This window comes from Mytilus edulis, chromosome 13, assembly GCF_963676685.1.
Source record: "Mytilus edulis chromosome 13, xbMytEdul2.2, whole genome shotgun sequence".
NCBI classification, from domain to species: Eukaryota; Metazoa; Mollusca; class Bivalvia; order Mytilida; family Mytilidae; genus Mytilus; species Mytilus edulis.
In genome coordinates this window covers 46,530,395-46,552,387 of record NC_092356.1, presented here as the reverse complement: position 1 = coordinate 46,552,387, position 21,993 = coordinate 46,530,395, and the positions used below count along the sequence as shown (strand labels likewise).

The 21,993-nt window shown below is 32.2% G+C and overlaps 1 long non-coding RNA gene and 1 pseudogene across 9 annotated transcripts; both read left to right on the top strand.

Moving 5' to 3' along the window:
- The window catches only part of LOC139500985 (potassium voltage-gated channel protein egl-36-like), a 61,670-nt pseudogene that overhangs the window by 1,664 nt on the left and 38,013 nt on the right, over positions 1-21,993 (top strand).
- LOC139500986 (uncharacterized) lies at positions 1,983-14,346 on the top strand. 9 transcript variants are annotated; one of them, XR_011658425.1, is made up of 7 exons: positions 2,295-2,312; positions 4,902-4,969; positions 7,154-7,321; positions 8,774-9,617; positions 10,964-11,040; positions 11,970-12,045; positions 12,748-14,346. It is a non-coding gene; the product is annotated as an uncharacterized lncRNA (long non-coding RNA). The 9 variants fall into 9 exon arrangements; XR_011658426.1 differs by lacking the exon at positions 4,902-4,969 and having other exon boundaries at positions 1,983-2,312; XR_011658420.1 differs by having other exon boundaries at positions 2,261-2,312; positions 4,902-7,321.

Here is a 21,993-nt window from a genome sequence, read left to right as displayed (position 1 = left end):
CAAACATGGGGAAAGGTCGACATTTTTTTTATAATAATCAAACATGGGGAAAGGTAATCAATTAAGAAATAATTCATGGAAGCCATAGATTGTTGGAAATTTATACATGACCTGGGCCGTGATATTCGAATTTTATCCTGAGCGTTAGCGAGGAATAAAATTAACGAATATCACGGCCCAGGCTATGTGTAAATTTCCAACAATTTATGGCTTCCATGAATTAGTTCGATTCTAATAAGACAAATACGGTCATTAAAAAATGAAGCGATGGTAGGTATATGCTGTGTGTGTGGCTGGTTTTTTATTTTTACTCCCGGTTCGATAAAGCTCAAACATTCATAAAATCTGTAGCTTGTATGGATTATTTCGTGAATAACCACTAGAAAAAATCAGTGTAATTCTTTAAATTCTCAAACCCAACATTTGTCATTTTTGATTTACATGTTTTTCTCTTAACCATCTCTGTGCCATGGGCCACTTTTGGGCCATTTTTTTCATACTACGTTCGGTGCCACGGGGCCACTTTTGGGCCATTGTTTTTTTCTACTCTGATGCTATGAATTGTACTATGACGTAACGTCATTGTCCGTGCTTCTTTGAAATGTACAAAGCGCGCCAAATTATTTGAATATTGTAATTTTTTTAAAAGTTGCGTATACAAAATACACAACTGAAAAATAGTCTATTAATAAGATAATATATTTTTCTAATAAATCAAATTATGCTTTATGTCTTTTATACATATCTTTTTATTCTCTCAATCTTTAATTAGTTTAGCTATTATAATCTATTTCGCTTTCATTATTGTGTATCTTTTATTTTCTTTGCAATGCTGAGGACATTATAACTTATCTACATGGATATCCGTAGACATGGATATTTTAGCACCCTGAAGTATCCAAGTACATCCTGAGGTCTCAGTCTAAATCTGGCGATTTTTAGAGAAGTTCGTCCACAAAGTTTAAAGTGAAAGCAACGTTGTTTCCCCCCCCCCCTTTTTTTTATATATCTTGTATTGAAATTTAACTTATTTCTAACGGGATGTGGGGTACACTAAGCCGGGGATAAAAGTTTTTGACAGTATACCCTTGAATTTCACATGGCACCTTCTCAACTGATTTTTAATAAAAATAATCTTTAAAAAATAAGCGGGAACATGTTTTAGCTAGGTAGGGGTATGTCAAATGCATATTTATGACGAGGAGATGGTATATGAGATTTGAGTATTAACCAAGATTTGTAATAAACCGACTCGCTGGGTCGGTTTATTTTACTTGCTAATTAAAAAAATAAGTATAAAACTCTGTTGTAAAACAAGTTACCCTACGCGAACACATATTTTTTACTTCTTTACTCCTAAACAACGTGTGGTTCGCGGAAAAGCAGCAAGTATACTAATTTTAAAGTTTTTAAGTTTGACCAGGCGTAAAGCTTGAATCCACGACCTCGTTTTGAAAAATCAGTGCCCTAACTTTTAGAATTTATCTTAGTAAATCTTCAATTTATTTTATATAAGAGATACATGCAACGGCGGGCACATGTGGAGCAGTATCGACTTCCCTTTCTGTTTCGGTAAAGGGTTTTTGTTAGTCAGTCTTCAGTTTTTGAATAGTTTTTGAAGACTCGTTCTTTGTCTTTTTGTCGTTTTATTAAAATTTCATTACTCGGGGTTTATTTCCGTTGTCTAGGACAGCCTTTTTGTTGGGGCTTAAATGCAGAACGATTTTCTTGCTCTTACGCAATATGTAAACATTATAGAATGTGTCCCTTGAGAGCGTATAAAATTTATATCCACGTGAACTTGATATGGTATGTTTTATCATGGTCGGCATGTTCCTGTTTTGGCGAACAGTTCCTGTAAAATTTGCGCCGAGTTGTAAAAGATGTCTAGCAAGCGATGTAGAAGTAAAGAAGTTGTGACATACAACATTGGTATTTTTTTTACGGAGTAATATGAATAAGATGTGGTATGAGTGTCCACCCCATCCTTTACTTTTTATCTTTTAATATAAGAAATGTATTAGGTTTTTTAGCCTTCTTATATAACTAACAAAGTAAGACCGTGAGACCGTGCGGTCTAACAAATTTCTGATAATATCGTTAACAAAAACTGAACAGTGCGATCAACCAATCACTAACGTTAACATATAATACCATAGTGCTTTGAATTCTAGCAAGTACGGTCTAACAAAATCTTTTAGTACTGATAACAATTTTTTTTTAAATAAACCAATCGCTGATTTTGATCCTCCTGACATCATTGCTATCTTCGCCATTTTTGTTACAGAACTTATTTTCAAAGATCTTATTTCGTAAGTTTATTTTTATAAGTCCATGAAACAAAACAGACATATCCAGATCATGATGACATTCAGATTGGTCATCAGTAATCAGCTGGTAATGATATTGAGGGTAATGAAATCCTTTTTATAAAATGTTAAACAACACAAGTTTTCCCGATGATCATGTACTCGGTTTTACATTAGTGTTGTTTGCAACGCCGTATCCTTCAATTTCATTAAAGACATCAAGTTGAACATAAATTTGAACGGTGTATGATGTGCTTGCAAAAGTGATAAAACAACCGTATACATAAACGCCAACGTGTATAGAGATTTTCACTGAGGACTCCGGATGGATTCCGATTTTGATTCCATTTTATATTTTTATTTGAGCTCTCTACGTTTGAGGTAGCAAAGGTATATATATGAATACGAAAACAAACAAAAAGTTTCATTTTTTCTCTCTTTTGAAATAGTGTTATTATATACGCTGTTAAAATAAGCAGGCAGATATTTAGTACCTTTTGCAAGATTGTCATATTTTTAAGAATTCTTGCATAAAAGTGTAAGCAGATTCAGTTCTAGAATTAATAAATTAAAGTATGCTATCGGGACTGCGGTTTATCAAACTAAAATCACCATGGACCTGCTAGAGCACTATATTTTTCATTTAAGAAATAATTGATGCCAGCTATACTTTATTGTAGTTTTAACATGGGTAGGCATTATATTCGTGATTATTTTTGCCAGAGCGATAGCGAGGGCTAAAATAACACGAATATAATGCCTACCCATGTTAAAACTAAAATAAAGTATAGCTGGCATCAATTATTTCGATTCTGATTAGGACAATTACGGTAATTTCTATGTTCGCTGTGTATAAGTGTACGATCTTCGTGTAGGCTCTTCCAGCAACCTCGCTGGCGATTTTTATCCAACTAGTTCAAACCAGTTTAATTTCGCAAAGTTGTAGGTTTCTAAAATTCAAAATTGAAACAGAAATTAACAAATTAATTTATCAGCCTAACTAAAACAATATTTGAGTCACAATATAACAGAACATTTATATTACAACAGTCTTTTCCTTTGAGGTCAATTTCTGACACGCACATTTTCAAGGCAGTTGTCAATGGCGGTGGACGCACAAGGAGAATCGGGTAGGTCTTTATTTTACTAAATTAATCGTAAATATTTCGCCGGTTAATAGTGTAGCATTGGTAAATATGTTTATATTTGATAGAGGATTCCTTGATAAAGTTGTGCTGACATTTGAGACTTGGAAGGAGGGGCCCTTTGACAGAGATCCATTTATACTTGCGGTGGCTACACCTTGTAAAGTTGATCAAAGGGCACGCCTTTGTGCATCTGACGATTTCAAATGCTGTATTACATGATGATTAAAATTAATACTGGGTGACAATCTTGTTGCATTTTTAAAATGGATTGGAAACCTTGGTGGTATATTGGTAATTACGCCTATTTTTTTTTATAGGAGAATGGGGTTCGATTCCCTGCTAGGGTCAATCCATTTATCAGAAATATATGAAACAATTTTGTCATTTCAGTACAACAGTAATAATAACCTATACTTGATTTTATATTTTATTATCGGAACATATGTTTCAATGAAATTATTCCATACAATGACATGCCTTTTTAAAAGGAGAGATGAAACGTGTTTTTCAGAGGGAGGGGTTTTGAAGTTAGAACAGCCAACATGAACGATGCGGTATCTAGGTCAAATATGTCAATTACGAATTGTAACACATTGTTGTCATTGTAAAAGTATAAGGAACAAAATGTGTATCATTTTAGTGTTTGAAAGTGGTTTAATTTAAGGAAATACATTAAATGCATATCAATTTGACGAAATTCATTTTTCTGCCGTAGTCAATATACGCATGTGCAAACTAATTTTATTGGATAATAAAGTATGGTTTCTTTACAAAGCTTAAGAAGCACGTCATATTAGAATACTGTACAGAAGACGTTTAAGAGCTGTATCTTTTCTCTATAGAGCTAAGTATTTAGAGGCAATCTATTTCCGTCTTGGATTATGTATCTGGTTCACAGGCACTTGTTTCTATCCATGGGAAGACCTGTCAACGTATATTTATTCCGCCTAACAGAAGTTCCACTAGAAACTTTATTATAAACAATGTTATAATACCTTTTCCTGTTGGAACAAATATTCTATACTATTTATTCCGTTAGGAACATATACTGTAATATTATTCCTGTGGAAATAATATTCCAGAATATTTATTCCTTTTGGAACTTATATTATGAAGGAACTTATATTCCGTGACAGACCCGCTATCAACATAAATTTATGTAAATATACGTTGATTAAGGGTCTTCTCATGGATAGAAACGTAAATATACGTTGATTGTGGGTCTTCCCATGGATAGAAACAAGTGTCAAATATTTTGCCACAGTTTTGTATTTAGTAACAATCTATTCATGCATTAGATAATGTGTCTGGTTTTTTTTTACCACTGATTAAATCACCAATCAAACCATATAAACAGATAAAGTTTGAAATAAATATATGGAACCGGAAACCAAAGACAGAATGAATAGATAAATATAATTATAACTTTTTTTATGCACCACAGGAACATATGTATATTGGCGGGACTAGACACAACCTAATTGTAGCTGATTTTATTGTCATGCTATACATGTAGGTAATAAAGATACAATACAGTACCAGACATGTGTTAAAAAAAGTACTAACTATTATCCTAATAATTTCAGATAATATCAATCAAATGTCATTCAAACTATAGTGATGCCAGGGTATCAAACTTATATACTGTCACTTTAAATTCGTTATAACCACATTCATTTTATCACAGAATGCAAACAGGGTAATTAAAAAACAGCGCCGATTGCAGTCCAAATTCAAAAACATTATAAAACACTTTTATAAATCACACTTATTTTTGACATCCCTTTTATATGACAAAATATATTTACTTTATGATAAAACTTTAGAATTATGTGGTCAATGCATAGCCTCAGCAGTTTCAACGTTTTTTTCTGTAAGACGCCACCAAAATCCATTAATCTCTCAAAGTCTTGCAGAGGTCAAAGATTTTGTCAATTTTATACTGAAGAGCCTATCAGATTCATTTCCTGTTAACATGGTTAAAATATACTGTTTCAAGACCACTGCTTGTAGAAGTGGTCATTAACTTTTACTGTTGTCACATAAACATGCAATTTTTTCACCCAATTTCAAGTTTTTGAAGTTTTTTTACCATAAATTATTCTTCCATATATATTAAATGTACTTTAAATGTAAAGAAAAGTTACAAAAAGCATACCACATGAGTATAGAATGGTCTTAGGCCATGTAAGATTAAAGATTATTTAGAGTCGATTTAGGCCGTAGCACATATTTACATATAAAAATGCATACAGAATGACAGAAGCTATCTGAAATGGAAATTTGTTACTGATTGTTTATTTCTATGCTAAGATGTTATGATACAAGAAGTCTAACTGAAAAATACTCAAGATTGCATTCAACTTTTTTTGCAGACAGCATGGTCTGATGCACAGTTTTTTTCACTTTTCAAGGAAAACTTGCATGCTGTTTTAGTCCCAATTGGCATATATTTGAACCACTAACTATCCTAAAGAAGACATTAAAGGTGGCATATGAAATGAATAAGGTGTACTGATCATTGTAAAATGCTTTTTTTTTTTTTATAGATTTAGTAAAATATTTATGATTGACTACAGATGGACACATACATGAAACAGGTTGTTTAACCAGGGCCATGAAATACAACATATTTTGCACATTTTTTCTGTGTTAAAATCTACTTTTTTAAAGATTCAAAGTTCACTAATGGGTTATATAATTTGAATTGTGTACAGAAACACAAATATCAAAGCATGAAAAGCTTTCAGATAGAAAGTCAGCATGCCTCTTATGCATAAACATGGAAACTGCTTTAAAATGCTTATTTAGCCGTAAAGATGACAAAATTTCTATCAAACAAAGATTTAAATTCTTTACTTTTATTGAGTTTGACAAATTGAAACCAGCAAACTATTCAGGGAAGTTGCCAAAGTACAGAATCTACATTTACTGATTTCATCTCTTAGGCCTGAGAACAGTTATTTCGTAGTGCATTTCTTTTAGACAATAGATTCAAATTAAAAAAATCTCACCAGTTCAATCTCAAAAAGATTTTTACAGTGTAGTGTACTACTATTGGGACAAATAATAACAAAGTTTTAGAAACTTCTACCAGCTCTAACTCAAAATATTGACAATTCTGTGTTTAGGGGTCTTAAATTCAGTTTGACAGCTTCAGACATACCGGTACTAATTTTAGACCTTTTGTAACTGGACCAAATCACTACTTAACATAAAAACTCAACACCCAAATTTTTTATCATGTAATTTCATCCCCTTACTCGATATTTCATGCATAAAATGTCAAAAAATGTCAAGAAATAAATTAGGAAAGGGTATGAAAAAAATTGGCAAGTAATACACTGTTCACACTAGGGAATATATATGTGGACAACCAAAATGGAAGGACCATTTAACTGTGTCCTCAGACCAATTGCTAAACCTCTTTTCTAGTCTCTAACTTTAATTTGTCTCAACAAATATTATAAAACTTATACACCATTGTACACTGCTTATAACAACAAAACACAGATTAAGTTCAAATTTGACTGTCACTGTTACTGTTCTTTAGTTACATGCATTTATGCTTCATTATTATCAAATGGAAAAATTTTCAAATCTATGGTGGATCGGACAAACTTTTTTATACGGATTATATTTATTTAGATATGATTTAAAAACTTCAGAAAAGGTTGAGAAGCATTTTAATTTTAGGAGATTCCAACCTGAAGCAAGTTGTACCAATGGAAATGATGGAAGACCCAGTTAGAATACTGTGCATACCTGGGGCTACAATTAAAATCAAAGATGACCTATGCTGAAGTGGTGAGACTTCCTATGCATGTAACAGGAGACCAAACTTAGATCACCTTTGATATAAAGGTATGAAAATGATGTCTATTATTATAAGAATGATGGAATATATTCCGGTTGATTGTCACTTTTTGTTTTTATATCCCCTAGTCCCAACAAACAAAGTTTTGGGATATACATAGAAATCCCTATATCATCCATCTGTATGTCCATAATTTTTGCAAGTGCAACCCCTCAGAACTGCTGAAATTGATGGCATTACACAGCAAAAAACATTGGGTTTCTTATCAGCGAGGTGTATAGGCGAGTTAGGATAGTCGAGTTATGAAGGGCAAGTTATGACAGACGAGTTGCAAGTAACAAAAATATTATGTTTCTCTAATTTCTTAAGAATTATATATACAGCGAGTCTTAAAACGGTTATGGCGTCTGATTTTTTAAACAGAATTTTTAGATTTACTTTACATTTAATGAACAAAGTATAGATCTACCCAACCTTAGTTATACATTACATGAGGAAGGGTCCAAGTATTTTGATTGCAGGATTTGAAAAAGTTATGTGATAATTATTTATAAGAGGCTATATGTTAGAAAGTATAAATGCACCCATAAAATTCTTTAATGAGAGTGACATTGTTCATTTTCTAAAATAAAATGGGATAAACTGTAGATACAAGACAAAATGTATTCTGTTCTGAACAAATCAAGCATAAGAAAATTAATTATGTAGACAAATAAAATATACTTGCAAATTGCCAGAACAAATATTGCCTCTACAGCTGCCCCAAAAAGCCCACTCTTAACGAAATTTGCAGCAGAAGAGATCTTTTACATATATGTGCTATAGTTTTAGTTACTATCTCTCTTTACGTTTAAAATGACACTGACAGTGTTGTCTTATCCGGGCCTTTTATAGCTGACTATGCGGTATGAGTTTTGCTCATTGTTGAAGGCCGTACGCCCCTATGGTGACCTATAGTTGTTAATGTCTGTGTCATTTTGGTCTTTTGTGGATAGTTGTCTCATTGGCAATCATACCACATCGTCTTTTTTATATTGGCTATGAATTAATGATAATGATGATAATTAAACTACAAGCCATCCGCAGTATTTCAAAAGGCTATCTGTTTCTGCAGAAAATAAACATACTTTGTGTAGAGATTACATTTTTATTACACGAATCAACAATACTGTATACAATTCTATAAGCAATCATCATTCAAAAATGTTTAAGAGATACACAAAAAAAATATGAAAATAGTTTTCCCCATTTTCAAGCATTTTGACTTTCGTAACTCGAAATAAAGATTTTTAATAAATATAAAAATAATAGTGCTGGATGGGGGATTTGTGTGAGTTGACTCCCAGTTCTAGTTTATTCAGGTTACACACGTTTCTTATTTGTAAATGCAGTTTTTATGTGAAGTGTAGATATCACATGAATGAATACTAATATCGTAAAATATATCATATTTTTGTTATTGGTTAATAAAGTTCATTTTATTGGAATTTTGTTTCCAGTGTATAGAAATGAAGAAACCAATGGGAGCCCCTGCCAAAAGGAGAAGTGTGTCTTCAGTTGAGATTGGTAGAAAAAAAGAAAAAAAAACAGTTTACCTACATTAGAATTTTAATAATTTTGCAATTAGACAGATATGCAAGTTACATGTAAAAAGTAAAGTAACAAAAATATGGAACTCTGAGGAAAATTAAAAATGTAATAGCGAAATTAAAAGCTGAAATACATCAAGCAAAAAGAAAACAACTGTCATATTCCTGACTAAGTGCAGTCATTTCTTAGATTTAATCTGGTTTTATAGCTTGTTTTAGTAAACCAGTATTTAAAAATGATAAGATTGTAAGAAACAAAGCAATTGACCCAAATCATCATGCATGGTATCATTTTCAGATTTTTTACAAAGTTTATAATATTTTATATGAGAAAAACAATAAACTGTTAATTATATAAGATAAAATTGCATTATCTTTTGAAAGGAGATGTGTGTTAAATAACTGATAGCTTGTACAAAAACTTGTGTTCATAAATTACTTTTGGACACAACATATATATTTTACATCACATGATAATACATTGATATAATTTTGAAGTGGACTCAATGAGCAAGAGCCGGAAAAAAATAACTACAATGTACCAACAAAATTACTTAATAATTGTACAACTACTGTAATCCCTTCTCTTTTAGTTCAAGACTGTTGAATGTTTTAGTACTTTCATCTCATATTTAATATATCGCATTTTTTTTTTTTTTATAGATATAGGGTATAGACGAGTGATCTAGTGTTTGAGTTCACCGTGGATGTGACTGTCATCCGAACAAACAAAGGTTAACATAGTATTTATCAGGTATTGTTGTATATATTTAATAACTTGTGCCGATGTATATGAATATATATATTGAACTGCATATAAAATATGAGATCTCTGCATTTCCATCCATTAACAGTGTTGCTTTCAAAATCATATAAAGAATATATTTAGACTCCATTACAATGTATCTTGAATGCATTTATTTAAATATATATGCAGTGTAATGCAAGAAATTTTTCTTAATGTGAGAAATAGACAACAGGCTACTAACATGAAAAAATAGATTTCATTTTCTAAGGCTTGTCACATTTATTGAATGATCGACTTACAATAAAGAATGGAAAGGGGTAATGTGTCAAAGAGACAACAACCCGACCAAAGAGAAGAAAACAGCCCAAGGCCGCCAATGGCTCTTCAATGTGCACTATTTTTTATTCTTATGAGCATTTATGTTCTTATGCCTTCATTTTTTTTTGTAAGCAACATTAAAACAGACAGAGATTCTACATTTGAGGTTAGTTATATACATTCAGAATTCATCGTGCACCATTTGAAAATATGGTAAATTACTTTAAGGATGTTTGCTACTCAGCTTTTCAGCTTTTCATAAAACTGGTAAATATTGATAGGTGATTGATAAAGGACAAAAGAGAAAAAAAAAACAATTAAAGGACTGTCTTGTTTGTGTTTTTGTTTTGTTTGAGATATATCATGAGATATAGGCTATTGAAAATTTGTGGGAAAAAAACTCTCTCTTGAATTTCGATATCTTAATCATTGACAAGTCTTACTTTGCAAACACTATTACAAAATGCTAGGAAGCTAAAATTACAAGAATTTGATAAGATTTTTACAAATGACTTCTTTCCGAATGTAAGATTTTGAAAAGAAAAATGAATGTTACATTTTTGTCTTCAAATGGATAGAACTATAGAGGAATTAAGAAATCTGGCAAAATTTAAAAACTTGACTAGCAAACATCTTTCATTAATATTATATGGATTTAATTCTGCTGTATGGTGTTATTTATATTTGAACTTAAGGAAAATTGATATACACTAGAATACAGAGGTTCAAATTAAGGTTGGTTCTAGGCCCATCATGACCTTCCATTTGTGGGTTAAAAAAATCCCACCGGTACCGGTAGTTTGTTATACCTAATGTACTTGCCTATATTTGCAGTTTAAGAAAAATACAAAAATGTTTTGAACAAAAGTACGAAAATTTGGACCTTTATTTGCCTAACGTGAATTTGAACCTGTGGAAAAAAGGACATACAGTTTTCAACAAGCATTTAATTCTTTTGTTTTCAATACATCATATAAAAGTATTATGTAGAGGGGTGGTTAATTTCAATATGATTTGCTTTTTCTTTTTATTAGATACCGAATAAAGAAAATCCTGTTGAGGAAGAGGGGAGTTTCTGTGATGAGAATGATACACATACATAGAGCATTTGGTAGTGTATAATAATAAATTTAAAAAAAATTTAATTGGATTCAATAAATAACATGACTTCCAAAACGGTCATATATTCCTGACAAATGAAATTTGTCCAGACATTGTTCGTCTGGGATAAGTATGATACGGTCATCTACTTTTTAGCTTTCTTAAGAGACGGTCATTTTAAAATGATTCACCAAAATATTTGGAAGTTCCTACATTTCAGCGGTTTATATCTAATTTCTTTTTTCAAAAAGATGAAAGTTATTAGAAATGTGTTAACAAATGTTTTATAAATATGATTTGAGGAAGATTTTTAAAAGGTCGTCAAAACCATGTTGTTTGATTTAGTGAGCATGTGCGCAGGTGGGAAATTTAATAATCTATCCATGCTCATCAAAAACCAATCCTGCTTTATAAATGCACATGGATTTTACGTATCCTTATCGTCCTTCCCTACGCCTATATCACCCTGCTCTGTCGCTCAGTAATTCTCGTATCAAGACTTCAAAACGAGACCAGGCATTATCAGCGACGTCACAATGTGAGAGGAGAAGTTATCAGTGACGTCACAATGCGAGAGGAGACGTTATCAAGCTTCCTTTCGTCAAGTGTAAAATTGTCTTAGGGAGTTTGTTTTCTTTCAAGAAAAATGCTATTTCTGCTATCTCTTTGAAAGTCTTAATTTTGAGTATAATTTATCTATAAATTTATAAAAAAAATCAAACATCTTGTTATTGCAGTTCATCATTCACTCTTTATGTACTTTCAACTTGTTAAAGCAAACTTTAGTTTTGAAAAAAAGAATTTTACTGTTTTTTTCATTTATCTGAGTATGTCAATCAAGTTAAAGAGTGTGTATATATTGCAAATTAAAACTCTTTTTCTCTGTTCTGTATCTAATGATATAAAGATATATCTATGTGTACCGGTATATTGTTTCAGAGTGTATTGAAGTTGTGAGTAGTATTTTAACCAAAAGAACATCTACCCTAACAACAGTGAAGATTAAAGCGATCAGGTACTGCTGTATGGTGATGTTGAAAGAAATTAAGAATTATTTGATCTGAAAAAAACACCTTTTAATATGAGACATATACATATTACAACTTCATTAAAATCCATTTAATTAAGGCATAGTTTCAATTCATCTTTTTAACATTTTTTCATGGAGATTTTATGTTTTATTGGCCAATGGAAAATCTGTTTAGTACTCTAGTGAAGTAAGGCAGACTGGACATGCTGCTCCAAACAGTTGCCATGCTATAATCGTATCCTTATCCAACTTATTGAGTTTTTGGGGTGAATATAGGACTCACCCTGTCAGTCTGTCTGTCCATTAGAACAAAACACAAATTGTCCTATCAAATCAATGTAATTATCTGCCCTTGATTATAAAAGTGTTTTTTTTTCTAATTAAATTTAAATACGCTTGATTACACTTAATGTTTTGAAAGTTGGATCTACCTTGCAAGCTAGAGATTTTCCAGTCCAGAATGAACTATACTTGGTAGAATAATTTTAAGCCAAAAAACGTTTGTTTTTGCCACATGTCCAAAGAAAAGACACCATACCAACTTGAGTTTAATATATCATTGGGAAAGCCAGTCATCTTGTGGAAATGTAATAAAAATAGTTTAAACTTTTTTTTTTCTTTCATAATGTTTATTTCAATAATTAAACCAGATTTTGTGAATTTTACATGAAGGTAATTTTATTTTAGGTTTATCAAGACTTCTTAGTGCTTGCCATACAAGTGTCACAGAGTGAAGGGCAAGAACAATTTTAAAGAACAGAGAAGACTTGTTTTATTGCACTTAGTTTTGAGTTTTTGTTTTATATTTTTACCACTATGATAGAGTAATGTAAAATTCAGGAATTGTTTTTTTCTTATATATCTGTTTTGTAATTACTCCTTTTTAGATACATTTAGACGGTTTTTTTTTTATACCTTTTCCTACTGGAGTAGCATTGACAACTATTTGAAGTTTTTAGTAAGGTTACTTTCTTTGGGTTTTGTATTTCATAATATTTCATTATATAAAGGTGTCATACTTGAATACCTTGTAGTTATGAACTTCTTGCTTCTTTGATATGTGTAGTATTATTCTCCCCCCCCCCCAAAAAAAAAAATATATTTAGTTTTGTAAAAAAATTAATTTCCATAAGGTCTGTCAACAATGAATGGCTCTCTAAATAAAGATTTAATACGAATTTCAAAAGAAAAAAGTATGTATGAAAACTCCATTCAAAAATACTTTGGAAAGTATCACACCAGTGATTCTTCTGGTATAATTCAGGTAAGCTCTAAATCTCAGTTTTCATTGGGGACTTTCTTCATTGCATCGAGGATGCTTTATCATCTGTATTATTATATTCACAATATAATTGTTAAGGGCATACGATACAGTTACAGGGGAGGTAATGACATTGCTAACGTTAAATGTTATTTTCGTGACGTCAAACTGTGATATATCTGGAAAAGATGCATTTTTTCGACTGATTTTTATCACTCAAACTGATTTAATTTGAAAACCAGAGCATGGACCCCTATTTTTTAAAACAACATACTGTTTCATTTTGCAGGGAGATTATGTGAACCAAATTTTATAAAACTGTAAATACTAAAATAGTGCAATTTTTTTAATGTTGATAAATATACAGCAAAAAAAAATACTTTTTTTCTCAATTCATGACCATTTGATAAATATGAGTTATTTCTGAATAAAAAATGCAATTTTTTAGGATTCTTATAAAATACAGAAATTACAAATTATTTAACAAAAAACAATTTGTGTTTATCTTTTAAAACAAAAAAGTTATGGCTTTCTCTCGAAAGGGAAAATACAACCACAAATCCTAATTTTGGGCAAATATACAAAATTTCGACCTCATTTAACTCAAAAAGTAGCACATGAAGGTATATTTTTTATTACATATTTGATTTAATTAGGCGAAAAATAGGCTATATGGAAATTTTCATCAAACTGTAAATACGGGATTAAAACTGTATCGTATGCCCTTAAATGTTGTGAATACAGAAAGCAAACATAATGATTATGATATGCTTAAACTTCATTATAACAAATAATTTAACTTTAAATATAATGAATATTTCTACTGAAATTGACTGTTCACATGTTATGCTCGTTGATTGTTGACATTATGTGTTGAAAAACAGTAATAAGTCAAAGGACTAAGAGTTACAAGACAGAAAGTCCAAAAGTCACAAGTAAATTTGATTGGTCTATAATAGATAGAATGTTTATAAAAATGTCAATTGAATTAGTCTTTCTATTAAAAAAAATCTTTTGAAACCACATTGTGACCTCTTGTTATATATGTTTTAATTGGTTACATTTTTGTCTATTTTGTACCATAATGCTATGCATGAAAATATATTAACTGTATGCAAATTTGGAAAAATTAAAAGTTTTATGATAATAAAAAGAACAAAATTAGTTAAATTTGTTTTGATTGATTTGATTTTATCCAATATGTATATTAAAAGGAAAGCTAGTTTAAACATATTTTATTGTTCAAAAATTACAAATGGATTAGACACAAGTTTTTCAACTTAGTAATGTCTTCTCCAAAAAGGAAAGCTGTTCCAAATATAGATATGGCTTTTAAATATAACTTGCATCTTAAAGAAAATAAAGGAGGAAAAGAAAGAAAACAAGAGAGACAATTGCTTCAACAGGATTGTACTGTCATAATCAAAGTCACATTTCCTGTTTACACAAAGAATTGAGTGTAATATAACGCCTGAATTGGACTTGGTATTGTATCTTAGCATATGTGAAAGGATTTTTTATTAAATGATAACTTTACTATTTTAACCAAGTAAAACTAGATCAGGATACTTTTTGTGTGAATTATATGGGTTTCTAAGAAATGGTCTACAGTCCATGCAATATGTAATGGTTTTAAATTATGATAAATGACCATAAGTTTATCATGTTACAGGATATTTTTTTCTTAAATGTAAAGTTTATATTTCAAAGGTTAGACGACCTGGATGCTACGATTTTTTTCCTGTCAAATGTCCATGTCCTCAACCTCATTTTAATGGTTCAGCATCTGCTTAAAGAAAAAATAAATGTTTGTCATTTAAATTTATTATATACTATGAGTAATAGGATAACTATATTTGGTATATTGGTTCCTGGCAATGTATACATTTCAGTTAGACAGGGTTCTTCTGACCTTCACCTCATTTTATGTTAAAAGTTATGTGATTAGATCCATTTCTAAAATACTGGAAGTAGTAGGTCAACTATATGTTGTATTTGTAATGATTGAAAGGGGTATATATCAGTCTGGCTGATTTCCATGATTCATGAGGTTCCAAGAAACAGTCTATAAGTATTGTATATGGTTCCTAGATGCAGTCTGTAAGTATTGTCTGTGGTTCTTATATGTAGTCTGTGGTTCTTAGATGTAGTCTGTAAGTATTGTCTGGTTCTTAGATTTAGTCTCTAAGTATTGTCTGTGGTTCTTAGATACAGTCTGTAAGTATTGTCTGTGGTTCTTAGACATAGTCTGTAAGTATTATCTGGTTCTTAGATGTTGTCTGTAAGTATTGTCTGTGGTTCTTGGATACAGTCTGTAAGTATTGTCTGTGGTTCTTAGATATAGTCTGCAAATATTGTCTGTGGTTCTTATATGTAGTCTGTGGTTCTTAGATGTAGTCTCTAAGTATTGTCTGTGGTTCTTAGATACAGTCTGTAAGTATTGTCTGTGGTTCTTAGACATAGTCTGTAAGTATTATCTGGTTCTTAGATGTTGTCTGTAAGTATTGTCCGTGGTTCTTAGATACAGTCTGTAAGTATTGTCTGTGGTTCTTAGATATAGTCTGTAAATATTGTCTGTGGTTCTTATATGTAGTCTGTAAGTATTGTCTGTGGTTCTTAGATACAGAGGCTGTAAATATTGTCTGTGGTTCTTAGATACAGTCTGTAAGTATTGTCGGTGGTTCTTAGGTACAGTCTGTATTTATTGTCTGTAGTTCTTAGATGTAGTCTGTAAGTATTGTCTGTGGTTCTTAGATACAGTCTGTAAGTATTGTCTGTGGGTCTTAGACAGTCTATAAGTATTGTCTGTTGTTCTTAGATGTAATGTGTAAGTATTGTGTATGGTTCTTAGATACCGTCTGTAAGTATAGGCTGTGGGTCTGAAAGTTTAGTCTGTTGTTCTTAGATGGTCTGTAAGTATTGTCTGTGGCTCTTATATACAGTCAAAGTATTATCTGGTTCTTAGATGTTGTCTGTAAGTATTGTCCGTGGTTCTTAGATACAGTCTAAGTATTGTCTGGAGTTCTTAGATATAAGTCTGTAAGTATTATCTGTGGTTCTTATATGAGGTCTGTAAGTGTTGTCTGTGATTCTTAGATACAGTCTGTAAGTATTGTCTGTTTTTCTTAGATACAGAGGCTGTTAGTATTGTCCGTGGTTCTTAGATACAGTCTGTATGTATTGGCTGTGGTTCTTAGATGTAGTCTGTAAGTATTGTCTGTGATTCTTAGATGTAGTCTGTAAATATTGTCTGTGATTCTTAGATATAGCCTGTATGTATTGTCTGTGGTTCTTAGATACAGAGGCTATAAGTATTGTCTGTGGTTCTAAGATACAGTCTGTAAGTATTGTCTGTTGTTCTAAGATGTAGTCTGTAAGTATTGTCTGTGGTTCTTAGATACAGTCTGTAAGTATTGTCTGTGGTTCTTAGATACAGTCTGTAAGTATTGTCTGTGGTTCTTAGATACAGTCTGTAAGTATTGTCTGTGGTTCTTAGATATAGTCTGTAAGTATTGTCTGTGGTTCTTAGATACAGTCTGTAAGTCTTTTCTGTGGTTCTTAGATGTAGTCTGTAAGTATTGTCTGTGGTTCTTAGATGTAGTATGTAAGTATTGTCTGTGGTTCTTAGATATAGTCTGTAAGTATTGTCTGTGGTTCTTAGATGTAGTCTGTAAGTATTGTCAAGTTCTTAGATTTAGTCTCTAATTATTGTCTGTGGTTCTTAGATGTAGTCTGTAAGTATTGTCTGTGGTTCTTAGATACAGTCTGTAAGTATTGTCTGTGGTTCTTAGATGTAGTCTGTAAGTATTGTCTGTGGTTCTTAGATACAGTCTGTAAGTATTGTCCGTGGTTCTTAGATACAGTCTGTAAGTAATGTCTGTGGTTCTTAGATGTAGTCTGTAAGTGTTGTCTGTGATTCTTAGATACAGTCTGTAAGTATTGTCTGTGGTTCTTAGATACAGTCTGTTAGTATTGTCTGTGGTTCTTAGATGTAGTCTGTAAGTATTGTCTGTGGTTCTTACACTAGATATAGTCTGTAAGTATTGTCTGTGGTTCTTAGATACAGTCTGTAAGTATTTTCTGTGGTTCTTAGATAGTCTATAAGTATTGTCTGTGGTTCTTAGATACAGTCTGTAAGTATTGTGTGTTGTTCTTAGATACAGTCTGTAAGTATTGTCTGTGGTTCTTAGATAGTCTATAAGTATTGTCTGTGGTTCTTAGATACAGTCTGTAAGTATTGTGTGTTGTTCTTAGATACAGTCTGTACGTATTGTCTGTGGTTCTTCGATGTAGTATGTAAGTATTGTCTGTGGTTCTTAGATATAGTCTGTAAGTATTGTCCGTGGTTCTTAGATACAGTCTGTAAGTATTGTCTGTGGTTCTTAGATATAGTCTTTAAGTATAGCCTGTTGTTTTACGTATAGTATGTAAGTATAGTCTGTTCTAACGTACAGTCTGTAAGTATTGTCTGGTTCTTATATATACAGCCTGTAAATTTTGTCTGCGGTTCATAGGTGTATACATAATGGTTCTTAAACTCAATTTATATGCATGAATGAAATATTTGCCACTGGATTTAAATCGTTTATTGAACGGACAGAGACTAGCGGTAGAATAACCTAACTATGTAATCATCGATAATATGATTCGTCCTGAACATGAATGAAATATTTGTCACTGGACGTAAAACAAACATCAATCAATCAATCTAGCTTTAACTAGAAGATGAATGCTCTATATAACGTTCATACACCTATGAGACGGAGTTATAAGATGGATATAGACCCTACAACGATAAGATACCAATGAGACACAGTTATACAAAATGCATAAACACTATAACAACGTTCATACACGAATGCAACAGAGTTATTCGATGGATATAGACCCTATACAACGAGACAGAGTTAATCGATGGATATGAACCCTATATAACGTTCATACACTAATGAGACAGAGTTGTTCGATGGGTATGAACCCTATATAAAGTTCATACACTAATGAGACAGAGTTGTTCGATGGGTATGAACCCTATATAACGTTCATACACTAATGAGACGGAGTTTTTCGATGGGTGTGAACCCTATATTACGTTCATACACTAATGAGACAGAGTTTTTCGATGGGTATGAACCCTATATAAAGTTCATACACTAATGAGACAGAGTTTTTCGATGGGTATGAACCCTATATAAAGTTCATACACTAATGAGACAGAGTTTTTCGATGGATATGGACCCTATATAACGTTCATACACTAATAAGACGGAGTTTTTCGATGAGTGTGGACCCTATATAACATGCATACACTAATGAGACAGAGTTGTTCGATGGGTGTAGACCCTATATAAAGTTCATACACTAATGAGACAGATTTATTCGATGGGTATGAACCTTATATAACGTTCATACACTAATGAGACGGAGTTTTGCGATGGGTGTGAACCCTATATTACGTTCATACACTAATGAGACAGAGTTTTTCGATGGGTATGAACCCTATATAACGTTCATACACTAATGAGACAGAGTTTTTCGATGGGTATGGACCCTATATAAGGTTCATATACTAATGAGACGGAGTTTTTCGATGGGTATGAACCCTATTTAACATGCATACACTAATGAGACAGAGTTGTTCGATGGGTGTAGACCCTATATAACGTTCATATACTAATGAGACGGAGTTTTTCGATGGGTATGAACCCTATATAACGTTCATACACTAATGAGATAGAGTTTTTCGATGGGTATGGACCCTTTATAACGTTCATACACTAATGAGACAGAGTTTTTCGATGGGTATGAACCCTATATAACGTTCATACACTTATGAGACAGAGTTGTTCGATGGGTGTAGACCCTATATAACGTTCATACACTAATGAGACAGAGTTATTCGATGGGTATGAACCTTATATAACGTTCATATACTAATGAGACAGAGTTTTTCGATGGGTATGAACCCTATACAACGTTCATACACTAATGAGACAAAGTTATTCGATGGGTATGAACCCTACATAACGTTCATACACTAATGAGATAGAGTTTTTCGATGGGTATGGACCCTATATAACGTTCATACACTAATGAGTCAAAGTTATTCGATGGGTATGAACCCTACATAACGTTCATACACTAATGAGATAGAGTTTTTCGATGGGTATGGACCCTTTATAACGTTCATACACCATTGAGACAGAGTTTTTCGATGGGTGTGAACCCTATATAACGTTCATACACTAATGAGACAGAGTTGTTCGATGGGTATGAACCCTATATAACGTTCATACACTAATGAGACAAAGTTGTTCGATGGGTATGGACCCTATATAACGTTCATACACTAATGAAACAGAGTTATTCGATGGGTATGGACCCTATATAACGTTCATACACTAATGAAACAGAGTTATTCGATGGGTATGAACCTTATATAAAGTTCATACATTAATGAGACATAGTTAATCGATGGGTATGAACCCTATATAACGTTAATACACTAATGAGACAGAGTTTTTCGATGGGTATGAACCCTATATAACGTGCATGCACTAATAAGACAGAGTTTTTCGATGGGTATGAACCCTATATAACGTGCATGCACTAATAAGACAGAGTTTTTCGATGGGTATGGACCCTATATAACGTTCGTACACTTTTGAGACAGAGTTGTTCGATGGGTATGAACCCTATATAAATTTCATACACTAATGAGACAGAGATATTCGATGGGTATGAACCTTATATAACGTACATACACTAATGAGACAGAGTTGTTCTATGGGTGTGGACCCTATATAACGTTCATACACTAATGAAACAGAGTTGTTCGATGGGTATGAACCCTATATAACGTGCATGCACTAATAAGACAGAGTTTTTCGATGGGTAAGGACCCTATATAACGTTCATACACTTATGAGACAGAGTTGTTCGATGGGTGTGGACCCTATATAACGTTCATACACTAATGAGACAGAGTTATTCGATGGGTATGGACCGTATGCAACGTCGATTCACAATTGAGACAGAGTTATTCGATGGGTCTAAAACTTGTACATCGTTCGTACACCAATGAGACAACGTTATTCGATGGGTATATAGCCTTCACAATAGTCACACACCAATGAAACAAAATTATTTGATGGATATATACCTTATACAACGTGCATACACAAATTAAACAAACATTTAATGATCATACATCTATGAGACAAAGTTATTCGATGGGTTTAGACCCTAATCAACGTTGATACCCAATTGAGACAAAATTATTTGATGAGTCTAAAATTGATACAACGTTCATATACCAATGATACAAAGTTATTCGATGGGTGTAAACCCTATACAACGTGCATACACCAAGTTAGTCGATGTGTATAGACCCTATGCAACGTGCATACACCAATGAGACACAGCCAGGTATTCGATGGGTATATACCCCATGTAACGATCATACGCCAATTAGACAAAGGTATATGCCATTTAACGATGATACACCAATGAGACAGTTATTCGATGGGTATAAACACAATACAACTTTGATAACCCGTTGAGACAAAGTTATTCGATGGGTATTAACCCTACTTAACGTTCATATACCAATGAGACAGAGTTACTCAATGGGTATATACCTATACAACGTTCATACACCAACGAGCCATTATAATCCTGGTATTTTTAATAACTTTTATACAACGTTGATACACAATTGAGACAAAGTTATTCGATGAGTCTAAAACTTATACAAAGTTCATATACCAATGATTATTCAATGGATATATACCTATACATAGTTCTTACACCAACGAGCCAGACGTAGTTATTTGATGGGTGCAAATCCTTTTAACGTTCATATGCCAATGCAACACTAGTATATATACCCTAAATAACGTGCATATACAAATGTGACAGTTATTCAATGGGTATATACCCTATACAACGGTCATACACCAAAGGAGAGTTGTAACGATTGTTCATTGTTGAAGGTCAGATAACCCATAATTTCTTAAATCCATGATCTCTGTTGGAGTTTTCTTATTGTAACGATTGTTTATTGTTGAAGATCAAATTACCCATAATAGCTTAAATCCATGATCACTGTTGGAGAGTTGTCTTATGTAACAATTGTTCATTGTTGTAGGTCAGATTACCCATAATTTCTGAAATCCATGATCTCTGTTAGATTTTTCTTATTCTAACGATTGTTTATTGTTGAAGGTCAGATTACCAATAGTTGCTTAAATCCATGACCACTGTTGGATCAAGGTCATATAACACAAACAATAGTTCCACACATCAGATCTGATAGTTAAAACATCTGAGAAACTGAATTACCGGCAAGTATGAAAATTAATCATTGACCAACAAGAGTGCACATACTGAAATGCGTCGCCTTCTTTACTAATCCTTGATTCTATCTTGATAGACCTAAATATAAAGCTTTATTACAACTGTCACATAAACTCAACATTAACCAAGAAAATGAAACATTGATTAATGAACCATGAAAATGAGGTCGAGGTCAGATGAACCATGCCAGGCAGACATGTACAGCTAACAATTCTTCATTACAACAAATATAGTTGACTTATTGCTTATAAATAAAGAAAAACAGACCAAAACACAAACACTTAAAACTTAGCAATGGACCGTGAAAATGAGGT